Source organism: Mus pahari, chromosome 2 (genome assembly GCF_900095145.1).
Source record: "Mus pahari chromosome 2, PAHARI_EIJ_v1.1, whole genome shotgun sequence".
Taxonomy (NCBI): Eukaryota; Metazoa; Chordata; class Mammalia; order Rodentia; family Muridae; genus Mus; species Mus pahari.
Window position 1 is genome coordinate 43,169,768 of NC_034591.1, and position 15,828 is coordinate 43,185,595.

The 15,828-nt window shown below is 39.6% G+C and overlaps 1 pseudogene; it reads left to right on the forward strand.

Moving 5' to 3' along the window:
* LOC110316749 overlaps nt 1-13,074 on the forward strand; it is a 38,077-nt pseudogene extending 25,003 nt beyond the window's left edge.
* Nucleotides 13,075-15,828: the final 2,754 nt, after the last annotated feature.

The window sequence follows — 15,828 nt, forward strand, 5'->3', positions numbered from 1 at the left end:
TGTCTGTGTCTGTGTGTGTCTCTGTGTGTCTGTGTGTTAAACTTGAAACCCTCCCATCTCAGTCTCTTGAGAGCTGGGATTACAACCATGCCTAGCTTTAGGGTTTGCTCTGAGCAGGGCCATTCTTGGGTTGTATAAGAAAGCAAGCTAAGCCAGACACAGGGAGCAAGCCCATAAGTAGTACTCGCCATGAACTCTGCTTCAGTCCCTGCCTCCAGGTTTCTGCCTTAAGTTCCTGGCCTGACTTTCTTCAGTGTTGGATTGTGGTCTTGGAGCTGTAAACTGACATGAAACCTCTCCATCCTCAACTTGTTTGTGGTCACGTCATTCATCACAGCAATCAGACGCAAACAGTGGGAATTTGAGCGTGTGCCTCTTAAATTTTTATGTTTAATTTATAAATTTTACTTCAGAAGGCCTTAAACATACAGTGAAACCTAGCTAATGCTACACATGGTGTGGTATCTAATAGGAAGAATATTGATGTCTGAAATTCACTTTGCAATGTATTATGAAATAAGATGGATTATTGGCTGAATGGATTGATTGACGTGTGCTCTACTATAAAAAGTAATAATAGTTGAATGTAGGTAATGAGCATATATATATTTACCACAAAATACCTTCAAATATATAGAATATTTTGTAATAAAATGTTGGAGGGGACAAAAGAAACTTTGGTTTATTGTTCCGAGTTTCCCTTGATGAGTAATGACACTTTTCTCCAACAAGACTGACCTCACTGTGCAGTGGCAGGAACTCCAACAGATGTCCACCCTCAAACTGGCTAGCAAAAGCCAATTACTAAATTTCCAGGAATTCTGTGACCCAGTTGGTGTCACAGTGGTGGTTTGAATTGGACTCAGTGGGATTATTTACACCAGGGTATTACTAAATACTACCCATCAGGGCTTCTTGGGTTTTGTTTTTTGAGAGCCAGTTGTTAAACATTTATCAACACATACACACACACACACACACACACACACACACACACACACACACACACACACCACTGCTCTCAATCTACAGCCCTCTGGCAAGAAAAATGAAAGAGTAACAATAGTTAAGCAAAATATGTCTAAATTATAAGTAATATATAAACACCTTGTCCATATCAAGCCTTTTCTTAGCATAGAAAAACAGAAAATAATTAAGGATTGCCAAACAACATTGTTCATATATTTTTGAAAGTAAGTTTTAGGTATTGGCTAAGGCATTTAATACTTATTAGCAATTATAATAATATATTTGGGGATATCGTGAAACGTGGAACAAAAAGCTTTGGTGAGTTACTTGAAATTTTTAATTTAATATTTGCAATTACTTGCATTTGTGAAAACATAAGCAACAATAGCTATTAACTTTTGCAGGGAATAGATGGTCTGATGTCTAGACCTGTTTGTAAAGTGGTGATACACTGCACCTTCCTGCACACTGCATTTGCTAAGGCAGAGGCAGAAACTGTTCTCTAAGCCCCAGGGAGTAATTTGTCTCGATGGCTTAAGGGAAAGAAATGCCATTTCTTTATTAGCAACAAACTTGTTTTTCTTTTACTATGTTGAGGGCACTGGCCAAGTCAGTGCCTCCCTGTTTCGTGTGACTGATCTAAGCACTAGGAAATGTGGATATGAAGAAATGATCTGTAAGTCCTTGAACTATGCTAGAATCACCTTAGAAGCTTCATAAGACAGAAGAAAACACTTGCTACACAAATATTCTACCATAAATTAGAGAATTTGGGAAAAAAATATGTTTCAAGTCCATTTGGATCCAAAAATTGAAGGTCGTATGAAGCTAAAGGATCAAGATAGAGAGGGGAAAGAAAGCTCAAAAGGTTAACATGGAAGGAGCTCTGTTCTTTGCTTCCCCAGACACTTGCTCTTGGTCTTCTGATATATCTGACACAGACATGGCAACATAATCCTTCCTTCTTTGGGAGAACACAGCTTTCATAGCCAGCCTTTTGCTCATGCTGGTTTGAAGATTCAAAGTTTATTTCAAAACCCCAAGTAGTCAAAAGCTACTTTTAAAGAGATTTTTATTTTATTTTATTTTATTAATGTATGAGTGCTTTGCTGCATATACATTCGCAAGTCAGAAGTGGGCATCAGATACCCTTATAGGTTGGTGTGAACCACCACGTAGTTGCTGGGAATTGAACCTAGGACCTCTGAAAGAGTAGCCAATGCTCTCAACTGTTGAGACATCTCACGAGCATCCAAAGGCTATTTTAGATGCAAGGGTTCATAGAATGGTTGGGAGCACAATTCTCTAAAATTTTTAGGAGACTTCAGGTATGTTTGAAAATTCACAGTGCATTTAGCCACAGCCAAACTTCTTTTCTAGATATGAGCTTTGTACTAGGTTAAAAGATTTGGTGTGTGTTCCACCATGCCTTTCTTTTGAGTCAATGATAAATAACCCAAATATTGATGCCTGTAGTCTTGTTCTTTGGGGCTTATTTGTCCTTACTACTTTGGTATTAACCCAAAGGATTTCTGAATTCTTTTTAGCGTGCATAAACTCTTAGTGTATGATCACAAAGTAGGAAGAAAAAGCCACCATCTACTGGTCTCTGAGTCTATAAGCAAATGTGTTGCCTGTCATCTCATATGCTACAGGGATGGTTCTAATGGATATTTTTCTAGCTTCAAAAGAGAATATGTTTCTAACTCTATGGGCATGATCCTGGCTTCTTACCATTCAGTATCTAAGTCACTTGTATACATTTCACAGTTGTGTCATAGAAGTGCCTACGTCTGGTGTTAGCTTCAATTTCTTTATTAGTTGAAGCAAAAAAAATTGATGAATAAATGTTACCCCCAAATCTGTAATAACTCTAATGTAACAAGCTCATTCTAAATATAAAATGAAATGAAAACAAAGCAACGATCTCAGTGAAGATTCCCGATAGGTCAGTAGCTTAAACCATGCAGTGAATGAAGGTGCTTTCTGCATACCCCAAATAAAGACATGGTTTCTTGGTAGAATACTTACTTACCAAAACTGCTGGGTAGGAATAAAACACTGAGCTTCACTTGAATTTTTTAATTCTTCTTCTTATACTGAAGACAACACCTACATGTCTCATTGAACACTGAGAAGTTGAACTGGTGCTTAACTGGAGCCTCTATCCCTGATGAATAGTTTTCAGAATACTGGAAGGTACTTTGTATAGTATCAGAGGAGAAAGAAATACCAGCCCAGCTATAAACACTTCAGTCTATAAAGGTGGGTGACCTAGCTACATGATACACTGATGCAACATTCATACCAACATTATGGAAATAACCAACCAGTGACTGATTGAACGTAAAGCCAACCTCATGAGATAGAACCCATGCCTGACTCTGCTTACATGGCCAAGAACATAGGACTAGGTAGTCCAGGAACCCAAGGGAAAATCAAATACTGCTGTCCTGCTGAAGAAATGTAGCAATATAATGACTCCTGATGATACAATGATATTGCTAATGATAGTAATTAATTCAGTAGGTCGACACGACTTCCTGTGAATTAGATCATTCTGAGGACATGAGAAATCACTCACCTCTGAAGGAAAAAGAGGAAGTAGTCTGCTGTCCTTGCCAAGTGAGGACAAATGGCTTCAGACAGCCGTTGTTCATCATCATCAGGAGAAAAGAACATTTCCTAGATGAGAGTATGCTCAGCCCAAGGGTTATACCTAAACAATCTCGACCGTGACGAGTTATAATTAAAGTCATCCCTTGATTAAGGTTTTGTGACTTAAGTGTCTTCTCCCAGATCAACTCATCTTTAGTACAACCAGCAGGCAAATTCACAAGAATAATTATAGTTTGACTTATATGTTTCATAGTTATATAGGACATTTTCTTAAGAAATGTCTCTGAATTTAGAAAAAAAATTATGTTGTTTTTTTGATGGACAATAATATAAGCCTAGATTTTAGGACATAGCTCTAAAGATCAACCCTGACTCAAGAATTATACATCCTTCTCTTTCCTAGGATTAAATCCCATGCTGGGCAAAAATCTAGTTCACTGACAAGGGACATACAGAAGGTAATTAAAAACGTCCTTGTTAGAATAACTTTATTAAGAAAAGGTTTACAAACACTTCCTTTATTCTGAAGTTTTGTTGCACTTTTTTCTTGGAGGCCTGAATCTTTAGAACAGCAGTTTTGTACTTATAATTCTTAAGTATTCATAACACCCATATTGTACCTGGGGTCTTCCAAAGCTTGAGCAACTCCTCCTGTTTCCTCAGCATAGACAGAGTGTTCTTGTCCTATCTTCAGCACACAAGAAATTTTTTTGCTTATCAACTGATTTAGCACACATACTATTTCCTCTTTTTCCCTTCTAACCTAGAAGTCTTATCAGGTTTAAAAAAAAATCTGAAACAACCCTTGCCTATTCCAGATTTATTTAATTTCTTATATTTTAAACTCCCTATTTATATAGAACACTATAAAATTCTGATATTAGTACTCCTGACTTCTTACTTATTTTTACTACTTATTTTTATTATTGACAATATATTTCTAATTTTTATATATCATAATAAATATATTGATTAAGGTAGCCTTTCCTTCATGTTTTAAGGTCTTCCTCTGGATTCCTGAAATGGTACCAAACTCAACATAGGCTATACACTTTCTCTTCTATGCCCTACAACATGGCTATACAGCATTTAGTTCAACCATATGTGTTTATGTTTTATACCCTGGTGCCTCCTTTGTAATAATACTCTTGAAGTTTGGGGGCAGTATAAAGTATAAGATCAACTTGCACACAAAGACTGACACATTGTAGTTCTTTAGGGTAACTGAGATAGCTACTAAGGTGACTAATAGGTAGTGTATACATTATGGATACTGTGGACAACGGATGACTCAGGTCTCAAAGACAATAGAGTAGATCTGTAAAAAAAATAATTTTATATACTCAAAATTGTGTGCAGTTTAAAACATGAGTTACTTGCTTCTGGAATTTTCCATGTACAATTTCAGACCCTCTTTTACCATAGACAACTTCCAGTGTGCAAAGTGAAAACACAGATCTGAAAGGTATTACAGTACATTAACTAATTAATATAAAATTATCTCAAAGGTGAAGATTATCTAACTAACAAAATTACATACTATTCAATCATCTGCCATTATTACCGGAAACCCTATACTTCCTTGATTATACTTATGTAGAATCAAGAGGTACAACATCACATTTAATTAAATCTTGGTGTTTAGGAGCAGTATTTTATCTCTGATTAGGGCTGAGTCTAGATGATGGTCTAAAATCTACTATTCTTTTAATATCTTAATGCACTCATTGTTGGGATTTGCTTATCCCGATATTAGCTTGTAATACCCTTGAAGTTAGAAGATCAAACCAACAGTCTAATCTTTTTGTCCTGTGCTTCCCTAATTGGGTGAGCCTGAGCAAACCTGTAAAGTGATGCTGTTAAACTTAGTCTTCCTAATTTACAAGCGTCTATAGAGAGTCAAGTGAGAACATACACACAAAAGCCTTAAAACTATAGAACAGCATAAAAAAGTTATATTATCATTAAATATCTGAAAGCTACTTCTTCTCCAAAACTATTTGGTTTTATTCCCTCCCATTCATGGTTGGACTGTGCTGAAGATCTGCTAAACTTAAAGTATAGTTAAGAGAGAATGCTATGAGAGAATGTTCTTACAGACACAGAGTACTAGTCAAATAGAGGAAAGGGGTCCAAAATGAAGGGGTATGCATCCCCCAAAAAGGAAGAATTAAGTCGTCTGTTAAAAGGTATTTGCATTTGGGGCTAAGTAACCTAAGACATTCATCTGCCTGCCTTACCATGGACCTTTCCTGAAGAACACAATCGATATGATACTTTCTGCACACACTCCCCATGTTTTGCAGCAAATAAGTTGGAAGAAAATTACTAAATGTTTATGGATGTTTAGTGATGTTTACTAAATGTTTAGTGATGGAGTAATGAGTGACAGAAATATCTGTTCACTGTTTTAAGCTGTAACTATAGAGCTAGAGAAAATAGAGGAAGCACCCCTTTGTACAACATTGAAAAAAAAAACTGTTCAAAATTATCATCATAAACATCTAGACTCCTAGAAACCTAAGATCTATAATACCTAACACGTCATATAAAATTAATAGACATGTAGAAAAGAAAGTAACCATGGCACACAATTCAGAGAGCAAACAATTCAGAGAGTAAACAAACAACAGAAACAAATCCCAAGGGCAAAGATATTGTAATCAGCGGGCAAGGAATTTAATGTATACTGTACAAAAATATTATAAAATTCTCAAAATTTCAAAGGAAAATGTGGGACATGACAAAATAGATTGTGAATCTCCACCAGGAAAACCAAAAATTATAAAAAAAAAAAAAAAAAAAAAAAAACAGAATAGTGAAGGAAATATAGGAGGTGAAAAACAGTAAAATTTTACTAGGTGGGTTAGACAATATGTTGACACTGCAGAGGAAAATGTCCACAAATTGTAAGACAACTCAAGAGGGACCTAAACAGACAATTGGATCACAGCTGAGGACATAAACTAGATAAAGAGGCCAAACAGACTGGACCAGATCCTATTTCAGTAACCAGAACCACTAAATAAAGGACTCGTTGATACTGAACTCCAGATAGTCTCTGTTGAAGAGGATGTCCAACTGCCACTTAGGAATCTTGGCATTATCCCCTATCTCTGCTAAACAGTAGTTTCAGTTCTTTCAGTGCGACAACAAAAAAACCTCTAGCCTTTGTCAATGGCTACTGGGGAAAGGGGGATTCACTATCTAATTGAGAACCACTGGGCCAGGTAAATAAAAGGCAAAGAACCTGTTAAATTTCATACTAATCTGAAAATATTCCTATCATATACACCTTTATTACTTTATATTTACAAATAATCACCCCAACATGACTCTTGCCTCTCTCTCTTCTCTGTCTCTGTGTGTGACTATCTGTCTGTCTTCTCCCCACTCCCTTTCTCCCTTTCTTTATTCTTAAAAAATACTTTAAAAAGAATCCTTCCCTCCCTCCTTCCCTCCCTCCCTCTCTCCCTCCCTCCTTGCTTTGCTCCACTTCTCTCTTATAGTACAGGGGATAGCAACAGGGCCTCCCTGTGCTATGCTAGCCCTCAACTTTCTCTGTAATACTATTATGGTTTGGATCTTAAATGTCACCCAAGGACCTTGTTTTGAACATTTGGTCCCCAGGCTCTATCACATGCCTGGGGCAGGGTTGAGGTGGTTAAGCTATTCAGAGGTATGCCATCCTCAGAGGAGATTTTGGAACTCAGGCCCTATCCTCGTCCTCACTTCTCTCACTGGCCATGGTGAGCTAAGCAGCTTTATCTCACAACGTGCTGTAATGTTCTGCCTCTGCAAAGCAACAGAGCCAGCTGACACAGACTGAAACTTCTAAAACTACAAGCCCCAATTAGCCTTTCTTTGGTAAAACTCCTTTAATGTATTTTGTTACAGAGATAGAGAGCTAACCTGCATGTATATGGCCAGCAAGTTGGCACCTCCAGCTTCTGTCTAGTCGGCCACATAAAAAGGAACCCTCCAGTTCTGATTTTCTGGGATGTCTGCTGTAAAGTCCAGTGTTGGAGCTCAGAATGACCACACGACTCTGCTCCTCTTTTATGTACCCTTAAATAAACTCCACCTATATATGTTTCTTTCTTATAAAAAAAATGTCTATTGTCGTTGATTCTTAATTATTTTCTTCTCAGGCAAGTGTCAAATCTCTCTCTCTCTCTCTCTCTCTCTCTCTCTCTCTCTCTCTCTCTCTCTCTCTCTCACCAACTGACAGTTTTTGAGAGTAATCAAAAGCCCATTTAAAAGAAATACANTTTCCCTACACTCTCTCTCTCTCTCTCTCTCTCTCTCTCTCTCTCTCTCTCTCTCTCATCAACTGACAGTTATTGAGAGTAATCAAAAGCCCATTTAAAAGAAATACAAGAATGTGAACACTTCATGGTCAGACACTGCATCCTCAAGAAAACATGGATGATCAAGTGAATATGTCAGTGCCAGGTGAAGAATACCCCCTGCAAATTATTGATCAGGGAGGCCCCAGGAGCTCCCCAAACAGCACACACTGTTGCCATTCCTCTTGGCTGCCTACTATACCTAGATAGTAAGACTGTATTTTTTAAGACATAGCACGCTTCAGTTGTACGAGGTAGAAAGATCAAGCTGGAACTTACCTGGAAACTTCATCATTGCTGGCTAGCCTTCATAGTGCCAGAAGCTGCTATACAGGCCACTGAGGGAGAAAAGCCATCAATGGTACTATTCAGCAGCAGATCCTGAATGCCACAATACTGTCCTGCTAGGCAACATGTACCCATTGAGGCAATACAGCATGAAGGTTATGGGTGTAACCCACCACTTTCTGGCTGCATTGAAGGCCACATTTACCAAAGAGAACTCATGCCTGTTACCACAAACTTGGATAGTACATGGCTTGGGGGTTATAGGCTCTGCGGGCTGGAGAGGAATCACTACTGTTGTTTTATTGAATGAACATGTTTCTAAACCGCCTTGTAAATGTTTGTTCAAACCCATCACTTAGTGTTGCCTTCCTCTTTGGCCTGAGGTGTTTCTTCAATACTACCTCAATACTATTCAAAAGCAGTGTTTGTTTCTTATAGTGCTGTATTAATTTACTGCTACACCTCCAAACAATACCAACATAAAATATTTTTTAAAAAAGATTCATCTCTCCTTCTACTTCAAATTCTTCTACACCATATGTTTTACCCTCATATATGTGAATGTTTCAAAAGATGTTTAGATTTCAATGATAGTAATCCCTGAATCATATTTATAAAATAATGTAAAAGTGCCATGAAGGATCCATAAGTATTTGGGGAAAGTTTTGTGACACATTCACTCACTTACTGTAAGGTCATTTAAAATTTCTGCTATGTAAAATTTATATGTTGAACAAACTGGGCTGCTGCATTGTGTATGCTATTCTCTACATTTTATTTTGAAATAAAAACCAATAAAAAAAATACAAAATATAAAGTCAGCCAGGTAGTGGTGGTGCACACCTTTAATCCCAGCACTTGGGGGACAGAGGCAGGCAGATCTCTGTGAGTTCGAGGCCAGCCTGGTCAATATAGAGAGTGACAGCACAACAAGAGTTACAGCATGAATCCCTGTCTGTAAAACCCAAACAAAGCAGAACAAAACAACAACAGAAACAAACAAACAACAACAACAAAACATAAATCCATGATTCCTGGAAGCTTTGTACAGATAAACCACACTTTTAGAATGTTTCATTCATTAGTATGGGCTCAGTGCTTCTGTTCCCTCAAAATGCATTGTATGAAATAATTTAAAAGTAAATAAAATGAAATAGGAGGACACAAAGTTGGGAGGGGAGGAGAGGTGGGAGGTGCATCTGAAAGGAGCAGGGTGTGAATACGATCAGAAAGAAATTGAAGAAGATCTCAGAAAATGTAGAGATCTTCCATGCTCATGGATTGGCAGAATTAACATAGTAAAAATGGCCATCCTACCAAAGACAATCTATAGAATCAATGCAATCCCCATCAAAATCCCAACACAATTCTTCAAAGATATGGAAAGAAAAATTTTCAAATTCATCTGGAAAGGCAAAAAACCCAGACTAGCAAAAACAATTCTTAACAATAAAGGAACAGCTGGAGGAATCACCATCCATGACCTCAAGCTGTACTGCAGAGCAGTAGTGATTAAAAACTGCATGGTATTGGTACAGAAACAGACACGTTGATCAATGGAATAGAATTGAAGACCCAGAAATAAAACCATATACTTACAGACACTTGATCTTTAACAAAAAAGCCAAAAATATACAATGGAAAAAAGAAAGCAGCTTCAATAAATGTTGCTGGTCTAACTGGATGTCTATATGTAGAAAAAATGAAAATAGACCCATATTTGTCACGTTGCACAAAGCTCAAGACCAAGTGGATCAAGGACCTCAACATAATACCAGATACCCTGAATCTAATCGAAGAGAAAGTGGGAAAGAGCCTTGAACTCATTGGCACAGGGGGAAATTTCCTAAACAGACCTCCAATGGCTCATGCTCTAAGATCAAGAATTGATAAATGGGACCTCATGAAACTGGAAAGTTTCTGTAAGGCAAAGGATATAGTCAATAAGAGAAATCGGCAACCTACAGATTGGGGAAAAAAAATCTTCACTAACCACACATCTGATAGAAGACTACTATCCAAAATATATAAAGAACTCAAGAAGCTAACTACCAAAAAAACCAAACAACCCAATCAAAAAATGGGGTATAGAACTAAACCGAGATTTCACAACTGAGGAATCTTGAATGGCTGATGAGCACCTAAAGAAATGTTCAAAGTCCTTAGTGATCAGAGAAATGCAAAACAAAATGACCCTGCGATTCCACCAATCAGAATGGCTAAGATCAAAACCTCAGGTGACAACACATGTTGGAGAGGATGTGGAGAAAGAGGAACACTCCTCAGTGGCTGGTGGGATTGCAAACTGGCACAAACCACTCTGGAAATCAATCTGGAGGTTCCTCAGAAAATTAGAAATAGATCTACCTGAAGACCCAGCTACACCACTCTTGGGAATATACCCAAAAGATGTCCCACCGTGCCACAGAGGCATGTGTTCCACTATGTTCATAGAGGCCTGTGATAGTGAGAAGCTGGAAACAACCCAGATGTCCCACAATATTCTCAAAGATTAAGGAAAATATTACAATGTTATGCATTTTAAGTTAAAAGAAAGTCTTAGGCCAACCAGAAAGAAAGCCCTTGAGTTGTAGTGTTGGCTTAGTTAGACTGGAGCTAAGTCATCAAAACCCCTTGGCTGGAGAGACAGCACAATGGTTAAGAACATTTGTTGCAGCCGGGCGGTGGTGGCCCACGCCTTTAATCTCAGCACTTGGGAGGCAGAGGCAGGGGGATTTCTGAGTTCGAGGCCAGCCTGGTCTACAGAGTGAGTTCCAGGACAGCCAGGACTATACAGAGAAACCCTGTCTCAGAACATTTGTTGCTTTTGCAGATCAAGATTCAATTCCTGGTACCCGAATGTTGGCTCACAATCAACTATAACTCCAGTTCCATGGGACTTAAGACTCTTTTCTGGACACTAAGGTCTAGGCAAAACACCCAGACAAAATAAATACATCTTGTAAAACAATTTTTTTGTTGTTTTTTACAAATCTCAAAACAGTCAGTTGTGAATGCTTGTGAATTTCTTCCTGATGTGAGCATGGGGTACCCACCACTTGATGTGGCACACACACACACACCTCTGGCTCTTGCCAAGGCCCTGATACAGCAGTCTGCATTCCTGACTCAGCTGAAGAATCACAGATTGGCACCTGCCTTGAGAACACATTGGGCTCTCCCTTCCTGTCGAAGAGAGAATATGAACCACAAGAAGTAATTGAACATCGGGATAAACTACAGAATGAGATAGACTTAACGAAGAAGCCAATGAGGACATTTTGAAAGTAGAACAAAAGTGTAACAAACTCCACTGACAATTTTATTTTTCAGAAGAGGTCAGAATTGATCACCAAAATTCCAAACTTTTGGCTAACAACATTTGCCAACCATCCGCAAGTGTTCCTGCTTGGGGAAGGAGATGAAGAGGCCTTGCAGTATTTGACCAGACTCGAAGGGATGGAATTTGAAGACACAAAACCAGGTTACAAAAGAGATTTTCATTTGTTTTTGTTTTTCCGAGATGGGGAGAAGGGTGGTTTCTCTGTGTGGCCCTGGGTGTCCTGGAACTGGTCCTGTAAAACCAGGGTGGCCTCGAACTCAGAGATCCATCTGCCTCTGCCTCTCAAGTGCTGGGATTAAAGGCGTGCACCGCCACTATTTGGATGATTTTTTTAAAAGAGGATAAACTGATTTAATGTTTCTAAAGTATTTTTTTTCATTTTTTCAATTAATTATTCCATTTGTTTACATCTCAAATGATATCACACTTCCCGGTTACCCCTTCACAAGCCACCCAACCCACATCCACCCTCTCCTCCCTCCCCTTTGCCTCCATGAGGGTACTCCGCCACCCACCCACCCTCTTGCACCCAATCGCTCTACCATTTCCCCTACGCTGGGGCATCAAACCTACACAGGACCTAGGACTTCCCCTGCCATTGCTAGAAGGCAAGGCCATCCTCTGCTACATATGTATCTGGAGTCATGGATCCTTCTCTGTACACTCCTTGGTTAGTGATATTGTCTCTGGGATAACTGGGTGGTCCGGGCAGCCTATGTTGTTCTTCCTACAGGGTTACAATCCCGCTCTGCTCTTCTATTCCATCCACAGCTCCCCTACAGGGTTCCTGAACTCAATCTGATGGTTAGCTCCAAGCATCCACATCTATATTGGTCAGTTGCTGGCCCGGCCTCCCAAGGAGCAGCCACACCAGGTTCCTGTCAACAAGCGCCTCTTAACCACAGCAACAGTGTAGGGTTTGGTATCCACAGACAGGATGGATCCCCAGGTGGGCCATCCTTTAGTCTCTGCTCTATTTTCTGTCCCTTTTCTTCCTGTGGACAGGATCGTTTCTGTGTTAAAAACTTTAAGATGGGTGGGTGCCCCCATCCCTCACTGGAGGCTATGACTATCTGTTGGAGGTAGATTTTTATTTTGATGAGAATCCTTACTTTGAAAATAAAATTCTTTCCAAAGAATTTCATTTGAATGGGAGTGGTGGTTTACCTTCAAAGCCCACCGGAAACAAATGAAAACCTGGAAAGGATTTATCAAACAGCTCAAGGCAAACACAGACTCAGGCCAGCAGGAAGCTGCAGCATGAAGAGCCAGAGAGTTTCCTTACCTGGTTACTGACCATACTGCTGCAGGTGTAGATATCAGGAGAGGTCATCGAATCCCTTACAGCGCTGTTTGGCTCCTGATATGGATAGTGGAGAAGTAGAAGGTGATGAGGATGATGAAGAAGATACTGATGAAGAAGGGGATGAGAATGAAGGTGAAGAAGATGAAGATGCTGATGAAGGGGGGAAGATAAAAGCAAAAATGACGAGCATAGAAAACTGATGGATTCTAATGAGGATAAAAGCAAGAATGACTAGCATAGAAGACTGATGGACTCCAACATTCTTTTTAATTTTCCTTCTATTTTTAAATTTTCTCCAGTTCCTGGGAGCGAGTTGCAGTCATTCCCTCCATCCCTCTTGTGCCATCACCCTGTTTTTGAGGTCTCTCTCTTCTCAACACCTTGATTCTCATGGTGGGGTAGATATCTTGAGCAAAATACCAGGTGTAAAGTATGTCAACTTTTCTGTTCCAAGTTCACTTTTATCCTTTGTTGTCTCAAAACTTGGATTCAACACCATCCTTTTGCTCTGTGGGGGAAAGGAAAGGCCTCCAGCTCTCTTGGCTCTGCTGGAAGCTGGGGTACTAGGCCTCTCTGTAGCAGTACATGGGTTTCTAAATGTTTCCCTTTCTCTATGTACTTGGGCTCAGAGACTACACTGTGTCTCCGTGTGAATACAGACAGCATTTACCACCAACACCAATGACAGCAACTATTTATGTATACTTAAAAATCCCAGAACTTGGGAGGTAGGGGCATGCACATCCTTGATGTTCCTTTTCTATGCAACCTGGCCTACTTGACCAGCTGCAGGATAATGAGGGACACTGGAAAGGGGGGGGGGAGGGAAGAAGGAAGAGAGTGGGGCTCTCCAAAAAACTGTCATGACATACTTACCAAAGATTTCAGCCCCTAGAATGATGAGAAAATAAATGTCAGCTATCCAAGCCGCACATAGTGTGTTTTTTAAAAGTTGTCTGACAGTTTTTAACATGTATACAATTTTAGAAATGTTCGCCCTTCTATTCCTCTCTCCCCCAGTAAATCCTCCTCCTAGTTTCATGCCTTGTTTATGTGTGTGACCAGCTGAGTTTAATGAGATTGCTTGCAGGAGAATGGGTAAGAGCTTGCTGAAAACACAGGCAACTTCCCAGTGGCTACTTGCAGCCTTGAAGACTATGGCATTGTCCATCAGCAAATACTAACTATGCCGAATGACCCTAAAGGAGGGATGGGAGCTCATGGGCCCCTCTCCTACCCATGACATAAAAGTGATGAACCCTTTCACCTTCAAGTCTTATACAGAGAACTGCAGCTGCCCTGGGTTCATGAATACAACAGTCTTCTTGTCTAGAAGATGTTTGTTTTTTTGTTGTTGTTGGGTTTTTTGTTTGTTTGTTTGTTTTTTGCTACACATCTTTCTGTCCTCTGGCTCTTACATTCTTTCTGCTTTCTCTTTTGTGATATTCCCTGAGCCTGGGTAGAGATGTCCGGTTGTCCAAGGAAAGGCTTCATCTTGTCTAATGCTTTCATGTCATCCTCCATCACTGAAGGAAGTTGGGGCAGAAACTCAAGGCAGGGGCCTGGAGACAGGAACTGAGGCAGAGGCCTTGGAGGAGTGCTGCTGCCTGGCCAGCTTCCCAACCTTTCTGATACCACTTGTTCAGGGGTGGCACTGCCCACAGTAGGCTGGGCCCCTCCACACCAATCATTGATGAATAAGAAGGAAAAAAAAAAAACAAAACCCAAACCAGAAAACAACAACAACAACAAAACGTACCTACTTACCTGTAAGCCAATCTGACGAAAGCATTTTATTAAGTGGGGTTCTCTCTTTCCAGAGGATCCTAGTTTGTGTAAAGTTGAAAAAACCAAGTAAATAAATAACAAGCAAAAAGCCCATTAAGGGTCAAGCAATATCCCCCTGCCATGTTTGCTGCGGCTGATGATGTTGTTTATTTGTTGTTTTTATAGTAGCTCAAGCTGATAGATACATACACTCTGGGTTTGATTCCCATTTGACTAATCAATGACATTTCTATTCTGAGCCATCAAAAAGATGTTGTTTTATGTGTCATTATGACTAGAGGACCACATATTGGTTCAAATTTCTCTGAGAGAATGAAAAGTCCACTATGCCTATCAAGAACAGACTTAAAACAAGTTTGTCGTGCCCTCTTATTTGAGATAAGTTTCTAGATCCATTAGGATGCTGGCTGTTCACTCTCCCTGCTCCGACAACTTAGTGCCCGTGAGTCGCATGTGTTTGTTTGACAGCAAAGTAACCCAGGAGACTTGTATCAGAAAAGTTTGGTTCCACCTTTACTTAGCAATTTAACCTCATGGAGACCAACAGCAATGGGCTTCCATTTGACATGAAGCCCGCCCCAGTCTTAACAGAAACTGTATCTAGTTATTATTTGAGATCACTTTGTTCCTGTGCTGTGGGGTGATGAGTTTTGACTTTTCCTAGAACTCCATTATAACATGCCATATGATTGAAGACAAATATAACAATAGAGGGATTTTTTTTTCCCCAGCAAGGTCATAAAGATACCAGACTTTTTCTCCATTGAATGAAGTGAGATGCCTAAACTGCCAATTTTGGAGTCATCACAAGTCCAGCTGCCCAGTGTATCTACTGTTATTTAGTTTTGCTTTGCTCTGGAGCTGCAATAGGAATATGCAGTAATTCCTAAAAGCAATGAAATAGCAAAATATCTTCAACTTTTCAGTTTTTCGTTAATGTAAATAAAATCAAATAACTTCTTAAGGGCACATGACTTAGTTAGGTTTTCTATTGCTGTGATGAAACACCATGACCAAAAAGCAAGTTGGAGAGGAAAGGGTTTATCAGACATGTACTTCCGCATTGTTGTTCATCACCGAAGGAAGTGAGGACAGGAACTCACACAGGGCAGGGACTTGGAACCAGGAGCTGATGCAGAGGCCATGGAAGAGTGCTGCTTACTGGC